Source organism: Bos indicus x Bos taurus, chromosome 14, assembly GCF_003369695.1.
Source record: "Bos indicus x Bos taurus breed Angus x Brahman F1 hybrid chromosome 14, Bos_hybrid_MaternalHap_v2.0, whole genome shotgun sequence".
Taxonomy (NCBI): Eukaryota; Metazoa; Chordata; class Mammalia; order Artiodactyla; family Bovidae; genus Bos; species Bos indicus x Bos taurus.
In genome coordinates, this window is record NC_040089.1 from 70,128,631 (window position 1) to 70,141,581 (window position 12,951).

The following is a 12,951-nucleotide window of genomic DNA, read 5'->3' on the forward strand; positions in this document are numbered from 1 at the left end:
TTGTGCCTGGAAAATTCTATGGACAGAGGAGCCCGGGTGGCTACATTCCATGGGGTCGCAAAGAGTAGAACATGACTGAGCACACACACACAGTGATATCTGCAGTTTACTCTGAAATGCATCATCAGCAAGTTAGATGACTTGGTGGATGCCTAAGGGCATATGTAAATGGCAGAGCTAGAAATCAAGCCAAGGCAGGCTGGCTCCAGAGTGTTTTCTTAATCCCCACTTTGCTGCTTTTCCCATACTTGCATTCTCATATTCATTAATATTTTCTTTAGTTTAGAGGATAAGGAGAAGGGTTGAAAAATTAGACATGATAGGATTTAGGTGTAGAAAAGTTTAAAGGTTTAAGATAGTGATTCTTAAATGTGAGATTTAGGAGCACCAGTGGCAATGCTTTTGGCCGAGATATTTGGAGAGCCTTTAGAAACTGTCAGCTGAGTCTTAGTAAAGCCATTAGTGGGTTTGACTAAACCAGGGCATTGAGGGTGAACAGCGCAGTGAAAGTGGTGTAGAACTGGCCTACCTTGTTGAAGTGCTTAGCAAGTAAAATGGGTTCCTCAAATAGTTTTGAAGTTCGAGGGGAATTCTCCGGCTTGGGACAATCTTTTCCAAATAAGCTTTAGCTGCAGAATGGTAGATTGTAAGGGGGAAGGCTTCAGTCCAGTGTGAAAATGTACAGACCATGACAAAAACATGTTTTTATCCATAAGATGAAGGAAGTTGTGTGAAATCCATTTGCCAGACCTCAAGTGGTCCACTAGTCAGTGTAAAATATCTGGGAGAAGTACTCTCAGGTTCCCTGGGTTGTATTTTAAACAAGTGGGACAAGTGACGTAGGCACTTTTTTGTGGCCTTGTTAATATTCCTCATAAACATTGATTCATGAACGCTATCATTTTGTCAGTAGACCAAGTGGTATTATGTACAGTGCTTGCAGTAGCAGTTCAGTCGCTCAGTTGGGTCCCACTCTTTGTGACCCCATGGACTGCAGCATGCCAGGCCTCCCTGTCCATTACCAACTCCCAGAGCTTATTCAAACTCATGTCCGTTGAGTCAGTGATGCCATCCAACCATCTCATCCTCTGTCATCCCCTTCTCCTCCCACCTTCAATCTTTCCCAGCATCAGGGTCTTTTCAAATGAGTCTGTTCTTCGCATGAGGTGGCCAAAGTATTGGAGTTTCAGCTTCAACATCAGTCTTTCCAATGAATATTCAGGACTGATTTCCTTTAGGATGGATGGATTGGATCTCCTTGCAGTCCAAGGGACTCTCAAGAGTCTTCTCCAACATCACAGTTCAAAATCATTGATTCAGAAGAATTGATGCTTTTGAACTGTGGTGTACAGTGCTTAGGAGAGGGAATTTTAGAGTCTTTAATAGACTGGGTAGTTATTTGGTCCAAACCAGAGCTTTCTTGATATTAAAATATCAAGCCATTAATTATTGAATTTCCAATCTTGTTTTTCGTTTTCTGAAGCCACTTGTTGGGCTTTTCTAGCCAGTTTTCTAAATTACCATTTAGAAGAATATCCATTGGGACTGTGAAAGAGCTTTGGCTGCTGTTGGTTCCTTTAAGGGTGGTATTTCTTGTGGAAATATCAACAGGGTGATTTCCCTTAGCTTTCAGAGTCAAGTTTAGCAGAATGTTAATAGTGGCTAACGTGGCAGGTAAAAGTAATGCATCCAGTCACTCCTGAACATAGGGACCTTTTAAAAATTTATTTCTCCTGAAGTAAGGAAGCCACATTGCTTCTACAACATTCCAAAATCTTGAGCTGCTCTGAAAGCATATCTACTATCAGTGTAAATATTGACAGTTTTGCCCTTGGCTAAAGTACAAGCCCATATAAGAGTATATAATTCAGTTTGTTGAGTTGAAGTAGTAAAGGTGCTACCTTGACTACTATCAAAAGGAGTTCCAATATTGTCACTCTCCCAGCCATCAGTGAACCATAAGATGTCAGTGTTACCCAAAGGAATTTTTTTGCAGATCATTCACAAGGAATCAGATGATCCCTCAGCGTTAAGCAGTCGTGAGGGACTTGGTTGATATCGGGGAGAAGAGTAGTGGGGAGGGTCAGCTTCTTACACTGTAGAAGTGTTATGTAAGAAGTGTTTTAACAAAAGGACTTCGAGGCAGCTGACTTGGAAATGTTGAATTTAGGAGGATTTCTGCGTCATAAGTGTTAATGAGGATCCCACAACTATTTTCTTGATGGTCTTAACCAAAAGGCAGTGGTAGTAATGGTTGTAATACTCTATGGGTTGTTGGTGGTCCCCGTGTTTTTGGATGAGTATGCAAGGGCATTTCCTTCCTTTTCATACACAAAAAGGAAATAGGAAATCTGATAATTAGAATGCCCAAGGGCAGGTGGGTTCATGAAACTTGTTTAAGGCCTTACAGAGTATGTTTTCCGGTTCTTCCCATAAAATTGGTTCCTGTTGTTCTTTAGTAAAACATATGGAGGATTGGCCATAAGAAAAATTTAGAATGTTATCAAAGTGATAACCGACTAGCTTAAGAAAGCCTCATAGTTGACAGTTTTGGGTTTGGGCTTCCCTGGTGGCTCAGCTGCTAAAGAATCCACCTGCAATGCGGAAGACCTGGGTTCGATCCCTGGGTTGGGAAGACCCCCTGGAGAAGGGAATGGCTACCCACACTAGTATTCTAGCCTGGAGAAATCCATGGCATTGCAAAGAGTTGGACACGACTGAGTGACTTTCATTTTCACTTTGGGTTTGGGGAAACTTAGGCACCCCACTCCACTACTCTTGCCTGGAAAATCCTATGGACGGAGGAGCCTAGTAGGCTGCAGTCCATGGGGTCTCGAAGAGTCGGACACAACTGAGCCACTTCACTTTCACTTTTCACTTTCGTGCTTTGGAGAAGGAAATGGCAACCCACTCCAGTGTTCTTGCCTAAAGAATCCCAGGGACGGGGGAGCCGGGTGGACTGCCGTCTATGGGGTCGCACAGAGTCGGACACGACTGAAGCGACTAGCAGCAGCAGCAGCAGCAGCAGTACACTATGAAGACTCTCTGGATCTATACACCGCCCTTGTTCTGATATCAGATGCCCTAAATAGTGAACCTGGCTTTGGGCAAACTACAATTTTTCCTTGGTGGTTTTATGTCTTATTAGGCTAAAACCTTTAGCAAGTGGATACTGTCTTCCATGGAGGCAGGTTGAGAGGGAGAGCAAAAAAGCAAGTCATTCACATATTACAACAGAGTAGAACCTGTGGGGAACTTTTTATCATACAGGTCAGCCTCTAGGGTTTATAAGAAATAAGGAGGACTCTCATTAAAACCTTGAGTTTTTACTGTCCAGGTGAGTTTTTTCTTCTCAAGTGAGGGCAAAAAGGCATTTCGTAGCTTCAGTCAACTGGAATGCTAAAGAATACACTGATAAATCAGTTACAGTAAATAATTTACTTCCAGTGAGAATGGATTTTAGTAGAGGGTTAGGAACAACAGCCAATGTGTCAAGAGATAGCAGTGTTGTTTATTGCTTGGAGGTCCTAGGGCAGCTCTACCTTTGGCCCTTCGGTTTTCTCACCAGTAAAACGGGAATGTTATAGGAGTATAACTAATACTAGGGTTTGTAAAGTTTGAGCCTTGTAATCTTCTGTTATGGGTTTTATGCTTTGAAGGGCTTCTTTACTTGTAGGGTATTAATTAATTTGGGGGCGGGGATTTGAAGGATCTATTAGAATCTTGATGGGAGTGCGTGTGTGCCTGCAAGCTTACTAAGTCGCTTCAGTTGTGTCTGACTCTTTGCGACTCTGTGGACTGCAGCCTGCCAGCCTCCTCTGTCCTGGGGATTCTCCAGGTAAGAATGCTAGAATGGATTGCCATGCCCTCCTGAGTATCTTCCTGACCAGGGATCAAATTGGCAGGCAGGTTCTTTACCACTAGTGCCACTTGTAAATATCTCCCTTGATGGGAGATGCACTGTGAATTTTGCCAGCTTCAGGTATAGATTTTGCCCATAAGGATGGTGGTAGCTGATTCAATAGGGACAGATGATCTATGTTTTCTGAATCAGCTCTAGTAACATGAGAGATGAAGCAAATACAGGTTGTCAAAGATAATTCCATTCACCTGGTTGGCTGCTTTACTACTATAAAAACTCTAGAATTATTTACCCTTTGGGAGAAAGAAGTTCTGGCATGAGACTTTTCTAAGGAAGGATCAACCTAATAAGTGGGTTTGGGCAGAGAAACTAAAGGGAAAAGGGTGTGTATCTCTCAAGTGACCTAAACAAAAGGGTATAGATTCAGAGACAGGAATCAATTGAAGTTCATTAGAGATCCCCACTATTTTCTGGGTGAACTCCGGGAGTTGGTGATGGACAGGGAGGCCGGTGTGCTGCGATTCATGGGGTCGCAAAGAATCGGACACAACTGAGTGACTGAACTGAACTGAGTACTCTGAGGCAGAGGCTCCTTTTTGTAGTGGTGTTGAACACTGAGAGTAAGGCTCTGATGTCCTTTAAGACTGGAAGAGACTCATCCTCAATCTGGCAAATGTTTCTCCAAACTTTTAAGAGGAAGAATTGGGAAGAACCCCTGTGGTTTCTCAGAATCCCTCCATTGACAGTTGGGAGAATGTTGGAAAGGCTGGTTAGAGGGCTAATGGCACCTGAAAGCGCTTAAATTTTAAGTCTCTTTCCAGTGTCCTGACTGTTTGAAGTTGTAGCAAAACTAGGAGGGCTTTGGTTTCATTTAGGGTCTGGACTTGCATTTATTTCCTGGACTTGAATATTAAGAATTTTGGCAGACTTTCTTTGAGGTGACTCATCTAGAGTGTGAAAGAGCTGGTTTGCTAGATTAGCTAAATCTGGAATAGGCATAGTTTTCCATCCTATCCTGGTCCGTTTTATTAGAAGAGAAAGGTCCTGGTTCAGCCCATTAATGTACTTAGAGTTAAAAGCTACCTAGGTGGAATCAACATCTGAAGGAAAAAAACAGAGTTTTTTTTAAAAAAATTTAAAGTTGGAATAGTTATGAACAGATTCATCACATTTTTTTGTGCAAGGCTGAATTTTGTTCAGATTAACAGTCTTTGCAAAAGTCTGTGAAAATGCCTGATGGAGTCACCTGGAGATTGCTTGAGCCTGACCATGTACGTTGGTGGACTGGTCTCCGGGTTGTAATTCTAGAGACCTTTCAGTATTTTCCCAATTAGTGTGTGTGTGTGTGTGTGTTTTCCTGCCACGCTTTCGTGGCTTGTGGAGTTTTAGTTTCCTGACCAGGGACTGAACCCCAGCCCTGACAGTCAGTGCACCCGTTCCTAACCAGCGCACTGCCAGGGAATTCCTCCAAGTCAGCAGTTTTCTTACTGTGGGCCTGACTTCGCTGACACACGTATGAACCAGCTGATACAAGTTGGAGAAACCAGGTTGATAAGTTTGAATGACTATACTAAACTCCGATACAAACCTGTATCTTTGTTTACTTTTGGAAAATCTTTGACTATTGCTTGCAGTTTAGCTTTAGTTTAGGGTTTATAAGAAAGCAAGAGTTTATGCTCTGGGTCCTCAGAAAGCTTAATTTTAAAAGGCAGGTTCTGATATGTTCAGAGGAAAAGGGGATAGGAGACTTACAGTGAAAAAGGGAAGTTCCACTGGAGAGTTATTACGGGGGAACTGAGGGTGAAGAGGAGGTGTAGGTGGTGTGGAAGGGAAGAGAGATGGTGCCAGAGGGCGGTCCTCAGCATGAGGGCTGAGGAAGAGGGGTAGAGGATTTTGAAGCTTTTTTACCTTTCTTTGTTTGCATCAGCTAAGATGTTATTTTGCAAAGAGACAATTTTAGGTTCCTGATAACATTTGGAAACCTCAGAATAGCAATCAAAATACTCATTTCCTTCAGTTTTGGGAATTTTAGAACTATGATTGTCCAGTTTGGTTTTAAGAAAAGTTAACTTTGGGAATTTCACAAGTTCCTCCTAATGGCCGTTGATGGTCTAAATTGCTTTTGGGTAGGTTGGTCCATTTACCTGGAAATGTGCATGCAGAAGGACTGCAGTGTTTAAACATAAAATCGGCCGGAGTCCCTGTAGTGGTAGAGTGCACCCTCAAAATAATTTAGGTAACTGGGATCCCATTTCTCAGAGTTTTTTCTCTGGAGTGAAAGAATAAGTTTCAAAAGCCTAAACAGCTCAAATACCTTGTAGGTCTAATACCAGCCAGTTCTAAGGGGACAGCCCAGTCATGCAAGAGCCAAGCTAAAAGCTGCTCAGCAGAACTCTAGTGAACAGCCTAAATCTGTGGGAGCGAGCCCAAAGCTTTAATAGTGAAGTTCCACTAGAACAGCCCATTTCAAAGGGAATCTGGCCAAAGGTTGAACTGGCACATTTCCGGTAAAACAGCCCCTGTTCTAAAAGGGCTCAGGCTGGAGGCTAGTGCAGTTATAGTTGAAACAGCCTGCTTTTTAAAAGTGTCATGCCAAAGTGCCAAATGGGTACTCACAGACAGAACTAGGCCTTAAACAGAAAGAATGAGTTCCTGAAACAGATCCTGAATAAAACCTGGAGAGCTTCAAAACCCAAAGAGGATGTAAGCTCAGATCCAGGAGAAAGACTTACTCTCGAGCCCCAGGGTTTAAGAAGAAAAGCACTGGGCACCAGTGGACTCGGTGTGGGTCCTGCTCACCGGCCTTGTTTGCTCACCAGCCTTGGAGTCATCACGGGTCTTCTCTGGATCCCAGTCTTAAACAAATAGACTGCCAGTTATTTCTCCGGGTAAAATGGGTTTACTCGGGATCAGCAAACAATTGCAGTTTGTGGTTGGCAGTCATGGTGAGCCATGTGCAAAACCTGCACACCCAGGAGAGGAGAACACTTTTATGGGTGGGGGCAAGAATTGAGAAGGCTATTGTAGGACTTCCCTGGTAGTACAGTGGATATGAATTCGCCTGCCAGTGCAGGAAACATGGGTTCGATCCCTGGTCCAGGAAGATCCCACATGCTGTGAGGCAGCTAAGCCCCTGCAGCAGGACTGCTGGAGCCCACACGCTCTAGAGCCTGTGCTCCCGTTAGTAGAAGCCGCGCCAGTGAGAAGTTCATGCACCACAACAAAGAGTAGCCCCTGCTCGCTGCAACTAGAGAAAGCCTGTGCATAGCTGGAGACCCAGCCAAACCAAGAATAAATATAAAAGGGCTAGGGTAAACAGAGTCCATTGAAGGAATTGACAGTTTGAAGTCTAGTGACTTTTCTTTCATTTTTGGGGGAGGGGGCTGGCCCACGCACTGCGGCATGTGGGATTGTAGTTCCCTGACTAGAGTCCACCCTGACGCCTCCCCTCCACTCCCCTCCACAGTGGAAGTGCGGATTCTTAACCAGTGGATCACCAGGTAGGTCCCAGTAGGGACTTTTCATTGGCTGAGTTTTGACAGTTTTATTGGCTGAGTTTTTGCCAGGCAAGAAGAGGGTTCTTCTTCTAACTCTCGGTTGTTGCTATCATCATGTACCGGGAGAGCTTCTCCATCTGGCCTCTGGTCTGTATTTTAGTTGACATTTCTGTTAATTTTTATACTACTGCTGATCCCTCAAACTATATCCAGACTGATTATTTATCAGATACTCATGTATTTCCTCATTTTTACGTTGCTGAAAGTGGGAAAGGTCTAACCAGCAGTGATAGCATGTCCCAGCTTAATTGGCTGTAGTTCTTTTTTTCTTTGTAGAAAATTGGAAATACACAGTAAAGAAGTCAGAAGAAAATAAAAATTACTGGTACTTCTGACATCTAGATATAATGTTCATATTGTGGCATGTGTTTTTCTAGTCTTTTAGAACTCTCTATAGATGTGTAATTTTAAGTTAATAGTTCAATGTGTACGCTTAGATGAGTTTTAACAAACTTGTAACCACACTGCAATATGATGGAGCTTACCTTGATCACACCTGAAAGTTCCCCATGCCCCTTTGCATTCTAGTCTTTAGCACAAACTTACATACTATTTTTTTGTCTTTTTCTATCACTGAAATGTTGCTGAACATGTTTGGTAGCCATTTGTGAAATTAAAATTTACTGTTTTTAGAGCAGTTTTAGGTTTAGCAAGGTGGAGGGAGATGTTTTAGGTTTACAACATTAGGTTTAGGTGGAGATTTCCCATGTACCCATGCCTTCCCTTGTTACCAGCATCCCTCACCAGAATGGTACATTTGGTGTACATTACCATGGACACACATAAGCACCCAGAGTTCATAGTTTACATTAGGATTCATTCTTGGCCTTGTACATTTTGTGTGTTTGGACAAACATGTAATGACATGTATCCATCATTAGGGCATTGTAAACTATACTTTCTCTGCCTTAAAAAATTTTGTGGTCTGCCTTTTCATCTCTGCCCCTCCCCTAACCCTTGGCAACTGCTGATCTTTTTACTCCATACTTTTGCCTCTGTAGTTTTCTAGGATGTCACTTAGTTGGAATCATATAATGTGTAGCCTTTTCAGATTGGCTTCTTTCATTTAGTAATATGCATTTATGGTTCCTCCATGTCTTTTCATGGCTTGACAGCTCTTTTTCTTTTCTTTCTTTTTTTTTTTTTGTTAAGTGTTGAGTAACATTCCGTGGTCTGAATGCACAACAGGTTGTTTATTCATTCACCTGAGTGCTTGGTTGCTTTCAAGTTTTGGCAATAATGAATAAAGTTGTGATAAAACATTTTTATGCAGGTTTTTTCAACTCTTTGTTGAAGGGAGTTTATCCTATGATAAAAATACATTCAATTTTTTAAGAAAGTGCCAAAATGTCTTCCAAAGTGGCTGTACCATTTTGCATTCCCACCAGGAATGAATGAAAATTCCTGTTGCCCCACATCCTCACCGATGTTTGGTATTGTGTTTTGGATTTTCTTCATTTTTGATGACATATGATATGGAGCATCTTTCCATGTGCTTATTTGCTATTTGTATATCTTTTGTGATATGTCTTTTAAGATCTTTGGCCCACTTTTTAACTGGATTGTTTTTTTGTTGAGTTTTAAGATTTCTTTGTATATTTTGGATAATAGTCCTTTATCAGATGCATCTTTTGCAGGTATTTTCTCCTAGTGTGGCTTGTCTTTTCATTACCTTGACATTGTCTTTGCAAAGCACAAGTTTTAAATTTTAATGAAGTCTAGCTTATCAGTTATCTCTTTCATGGGATTTTTCCTTGGTGTTGTAGCTAAGAAGTCATCACCATACCCAAGGTCATCTAGATTTTCTTCTGTATTATCTTCTAGGAGTATTTTTGCTTTGTGTTTTACATGTAAGCCTATGATTCATTTTAAGTTAATTATTCTGAAGAGTGTAAAGTCTTGTTTCTAAGTTCATTTTCTTTGTGTGTGTGCGTGCATGCTAATTCACTTTAGTTGTGTCTGACTCTTTGTGACCCTATGGACTGTAGCCTGCCAGGCTCCTCTGTCCATGGGATTCTCCAGGCGAGAATACTGGAGTGGATTGCCATGCCCTCCTCCAGAGGATCTTCCCAATCCAGGGATTGAACCTGCTTCTCTTACGTTTCCTGCACTGGCAGGCAGGTTCTCTGCCACTAGCACCACCTTGTTGTTACTGAGCTGTTCAGTCGTGTCTGACCCTATGTGACCCCATGGACTGCAGCACGCCAGGCCTCCCTGTCCTTCACCATCTCCTGGAGTTTGCTCAAACTCATGTCCATTGAGTCGGTGATGTCATCCAGCCATCTCATCCTGTGTCGTCTCCTTCTCTTCCTTGCCTTCAGTCTTTCCCAGCATTAGGGTCTTTTCCAGTGAGTCAGCTCTTCGCATCAGGTGGCCAGAGTATTGGAGCTTCAGCATCAATCCTTCCAATGAATATTCGGGGTTGATTTCCTTCAATATTAACTGGTTTGATCTTGCTGTCCATGGGACTCTCAAGAATCTTCTCCAGCATCACAGTTCGAAAACATCAATTCAGCCAACATTTGCTGAATCATAGAGAAAGCAAAGGAATTCCAGAAAAACATCTATCTCTGTTTCATTGACTTCGCTAAAGCCTTTGACTATGTGGATAATAACAAACTATGGAAAACTTTTAAACAGATGGGAATACCAGACTGTCTTACTTGTTGCATGAGAAACCTGTATGCAGATCAAGAAGCAACAATTAGAACCTTATATAGAACAATTGACTGGTTCAAAATTGAAAAAGTGGTATGACAAAGCTGTTTATTATCACACGGTTTATTTAACTTATACGCAGAGCACATCTTGTGAAATGCCACGCTGGGATGAGTTACAAGCTGGAATCAAGATTGCCAGGAGAAATATCAACAGCCTCAGATACGCAAATAATACCACTTTAATGACAAAGCGAAGAACTTAAGAGCCTCTTGATGAGGGTGAAAGAGGAGAGTGAAAAAGCTTAAAACTCAGTATTAAAAAAGACTTAAGATTGCGGCATCTGGTCCCATCAGTTCATGGCAAATAGAAGGGGAAAAGGGGGAATCAGTGACAGATTTCCTCTTCTTGTACTCTAAAATAACTGTGGATGGTGATTGCAGCCATCAGATTAGAAGACGATTGCTTCTTGGCAGGAAAACTATGACAAACTTAGACAGTGTATTAAAAAGTAAAGACAACACTTTACTGACGAAAGTCTGTATAGTCAAGGTCTTTCCAGTAGTTGTGTATGGATGTGAGAGCTGGACCATAAAGAAGGCAGAGTGCCGAAGAATTGATGCTTTTAAACTGTGATGGTGGAGAAGACTCTTGAGAGTCCCTTGGACAGCAAGTAGATCAAATTGGTTAATATTAAAAGAAATCAACCCTGAATATTCATTGGAAGGACTGACGCTGAAGCGTCAATACTTCCCACCTGATGGAAAGAGCCGATTCATTGAAAAAGACGCTGATGCTGGGAAAGATTGAAGGCAGAAGAGGAGGGCAACAGAGGATGAGATGGTTGAATGGCATCACCGACACAATGGACATGGGTTTGGGTGGACTCTGGGAGTTGGTGATGAACAGGGAGGCCTGGTGTGCTGCGGTTCATGGGGTCGCAAAGAGTCGGACACGACTGAGCGACTGGACTGAACTGAACTTGTGGTGGCCTCTCTTGTTACAGAGCATGGACTGTGGGCCATGCAGCCTTCAGTAGTTGCAGCTTGGGGGCTCTAGAGCGTGGTAGTTGCAGCTTGGGGGCTCTAGAGCGTGGTAGTTGCAGCTTGGGGGCTCTAGAGCGTGGGCTCAGTAATTGTGGCGCTCAGGCTTTTAGTTGCTTTCAGTGACATGTGGAATCTTCCCAGACCAGACATTGAACCCATGTTCCTTGCACTGGCATGTGATTCTTAACCACTGGCTATCTCTCCATTTATTTAGTTCTTTGATTTTGCTCAGCAGAGTTTTTATAGTTTTTCCTTATATAGATCTTGTACATGCTTTGTTAGATTACCCTTAAATATTTCATTTTTGTGGGGTGCTAATGTAAATGGTATTATGTTTTTAAATTCAAATTCCACTTATTGCTGATAATGTTGGAAAATAATTGATTTTTGAGTTTTAATCTTGTATTTTTGCAACTTTGCTAAAATTGCTGTTTTTAGCCATTTTTTATTTGATGTATAAAAAAGTTTCTCATATCATTAAACATTCTTTTAAAATGTGATCCCCACCCCCCACGCCCCCCCATTCATGGCTGTAGAATTATTTATATAACAAATAGTGAATGCCTTCTTGTGTTGGTACTGGCAATATACTGATGATTGGAAGGTAAGACTTCATGCCTCATCCAGGAGTTTACAACTTGGGGGAATTAATAGGCAGTTTCATTACAGTGTGAAAAGTGCTTGGGTAGTAGACACATAGGAAGGATCTCTAATCCTTCTAATCCAGTCTTTGGGGGAGATAAAGGCGGCTCATAGTTAAGAGTCCTAAAGCATAAGTTGAAGTTCATCAGGCAAAGAAAAATGGTTAAAGGCTGTATCAGAGACCCAACACTGTGTAGGCAGTTTGTTCAAAGACCTAGAGTAAAAGAGAACATGGCTTGTTTGGGAAGTTGTAGCACTACATTTTAGTCATGTAGGAAGAGAGTGTATTCTATTTTATCCAGTACTCTGCTGTAGATATTTAAATTTTCCGTTTTTCTCCTACTATAAGTAATATTGGCATGAAAACCTTATACATAATTCTTTGAGTATATCTTTGCTAATTCCTTAGGGTAAATTTCCGGAAGTGTAATTTCTGGGTTAAGCAAATTATTTTGGTAGCCATGTACATCCTTATTGATACTTTATCTTGTGTATAGTTTTGTGAGATTGCTTTAAATTAGAGTGCTTGCTGCTGTCCATTGCAGAAGCATGATGTATGCTTGTAATGTTCTTGTCTTTTATCTGTCTCACCTGTCCTGTCCTGATGGAAAAAACATTGAGCAAAAGTTTGGAAACATGGTTCTTGTCTCTTGATTTATTTATTTAAAATACCTCACTGCTCTAAAAGGAAATAGGATAGTAAAAATTGAACTCTAAATGTATTCTTTCAATTGCCAGGATTTTATTCACTCATTCAAAAGTATTTGTTATGTATCTGGCTTTGTGGTTGATGCTGCTTACAAAATGGTTAAGAAAACAATGATTGCTCCCCGCATGCAGTTTATGGATTGGGGAATAGGAAAAAAGCCAACATGCTTAATATATGTATGTGAATAATTATGTTTTCTTTGATTTTGAAACTACTATCTAAATTACATTTAAGGCTTTATTGTTTTTATCTAATCTATAGTTTTATCAAAATTGGTACAATATATGTTCAGGTTTGTACCATATATTTTGAATCTTAATACATTTCAAAAGCCTTTTGTGATGGAAAATAAAATGTTTCCAACTGTTGAATTTGTTTTCTAAGGCTTTTTACAGGCTTATTCCCTTATATTTTTAAAGATGTCATGATTATAGTGATGATATATTTGGAGGTAGTTCTAATCAGACTTCTGATGAA

At 41.3% G+C, this 12,951-nt stretch overlaps 1 protein-coding gene across 3 annotated transcripts in view; it reads left to right on the forward strand.

Moving 5' to 3' along the window:
- RAD54B (RAD54 homolog B) overlaps positions 1–12,951 on the forward strand; it is a 118,259-nt gene that overhangs the window by 4,122 nt on the left and 101,186 nt on the right. The window lies entirely within an intron of this gene.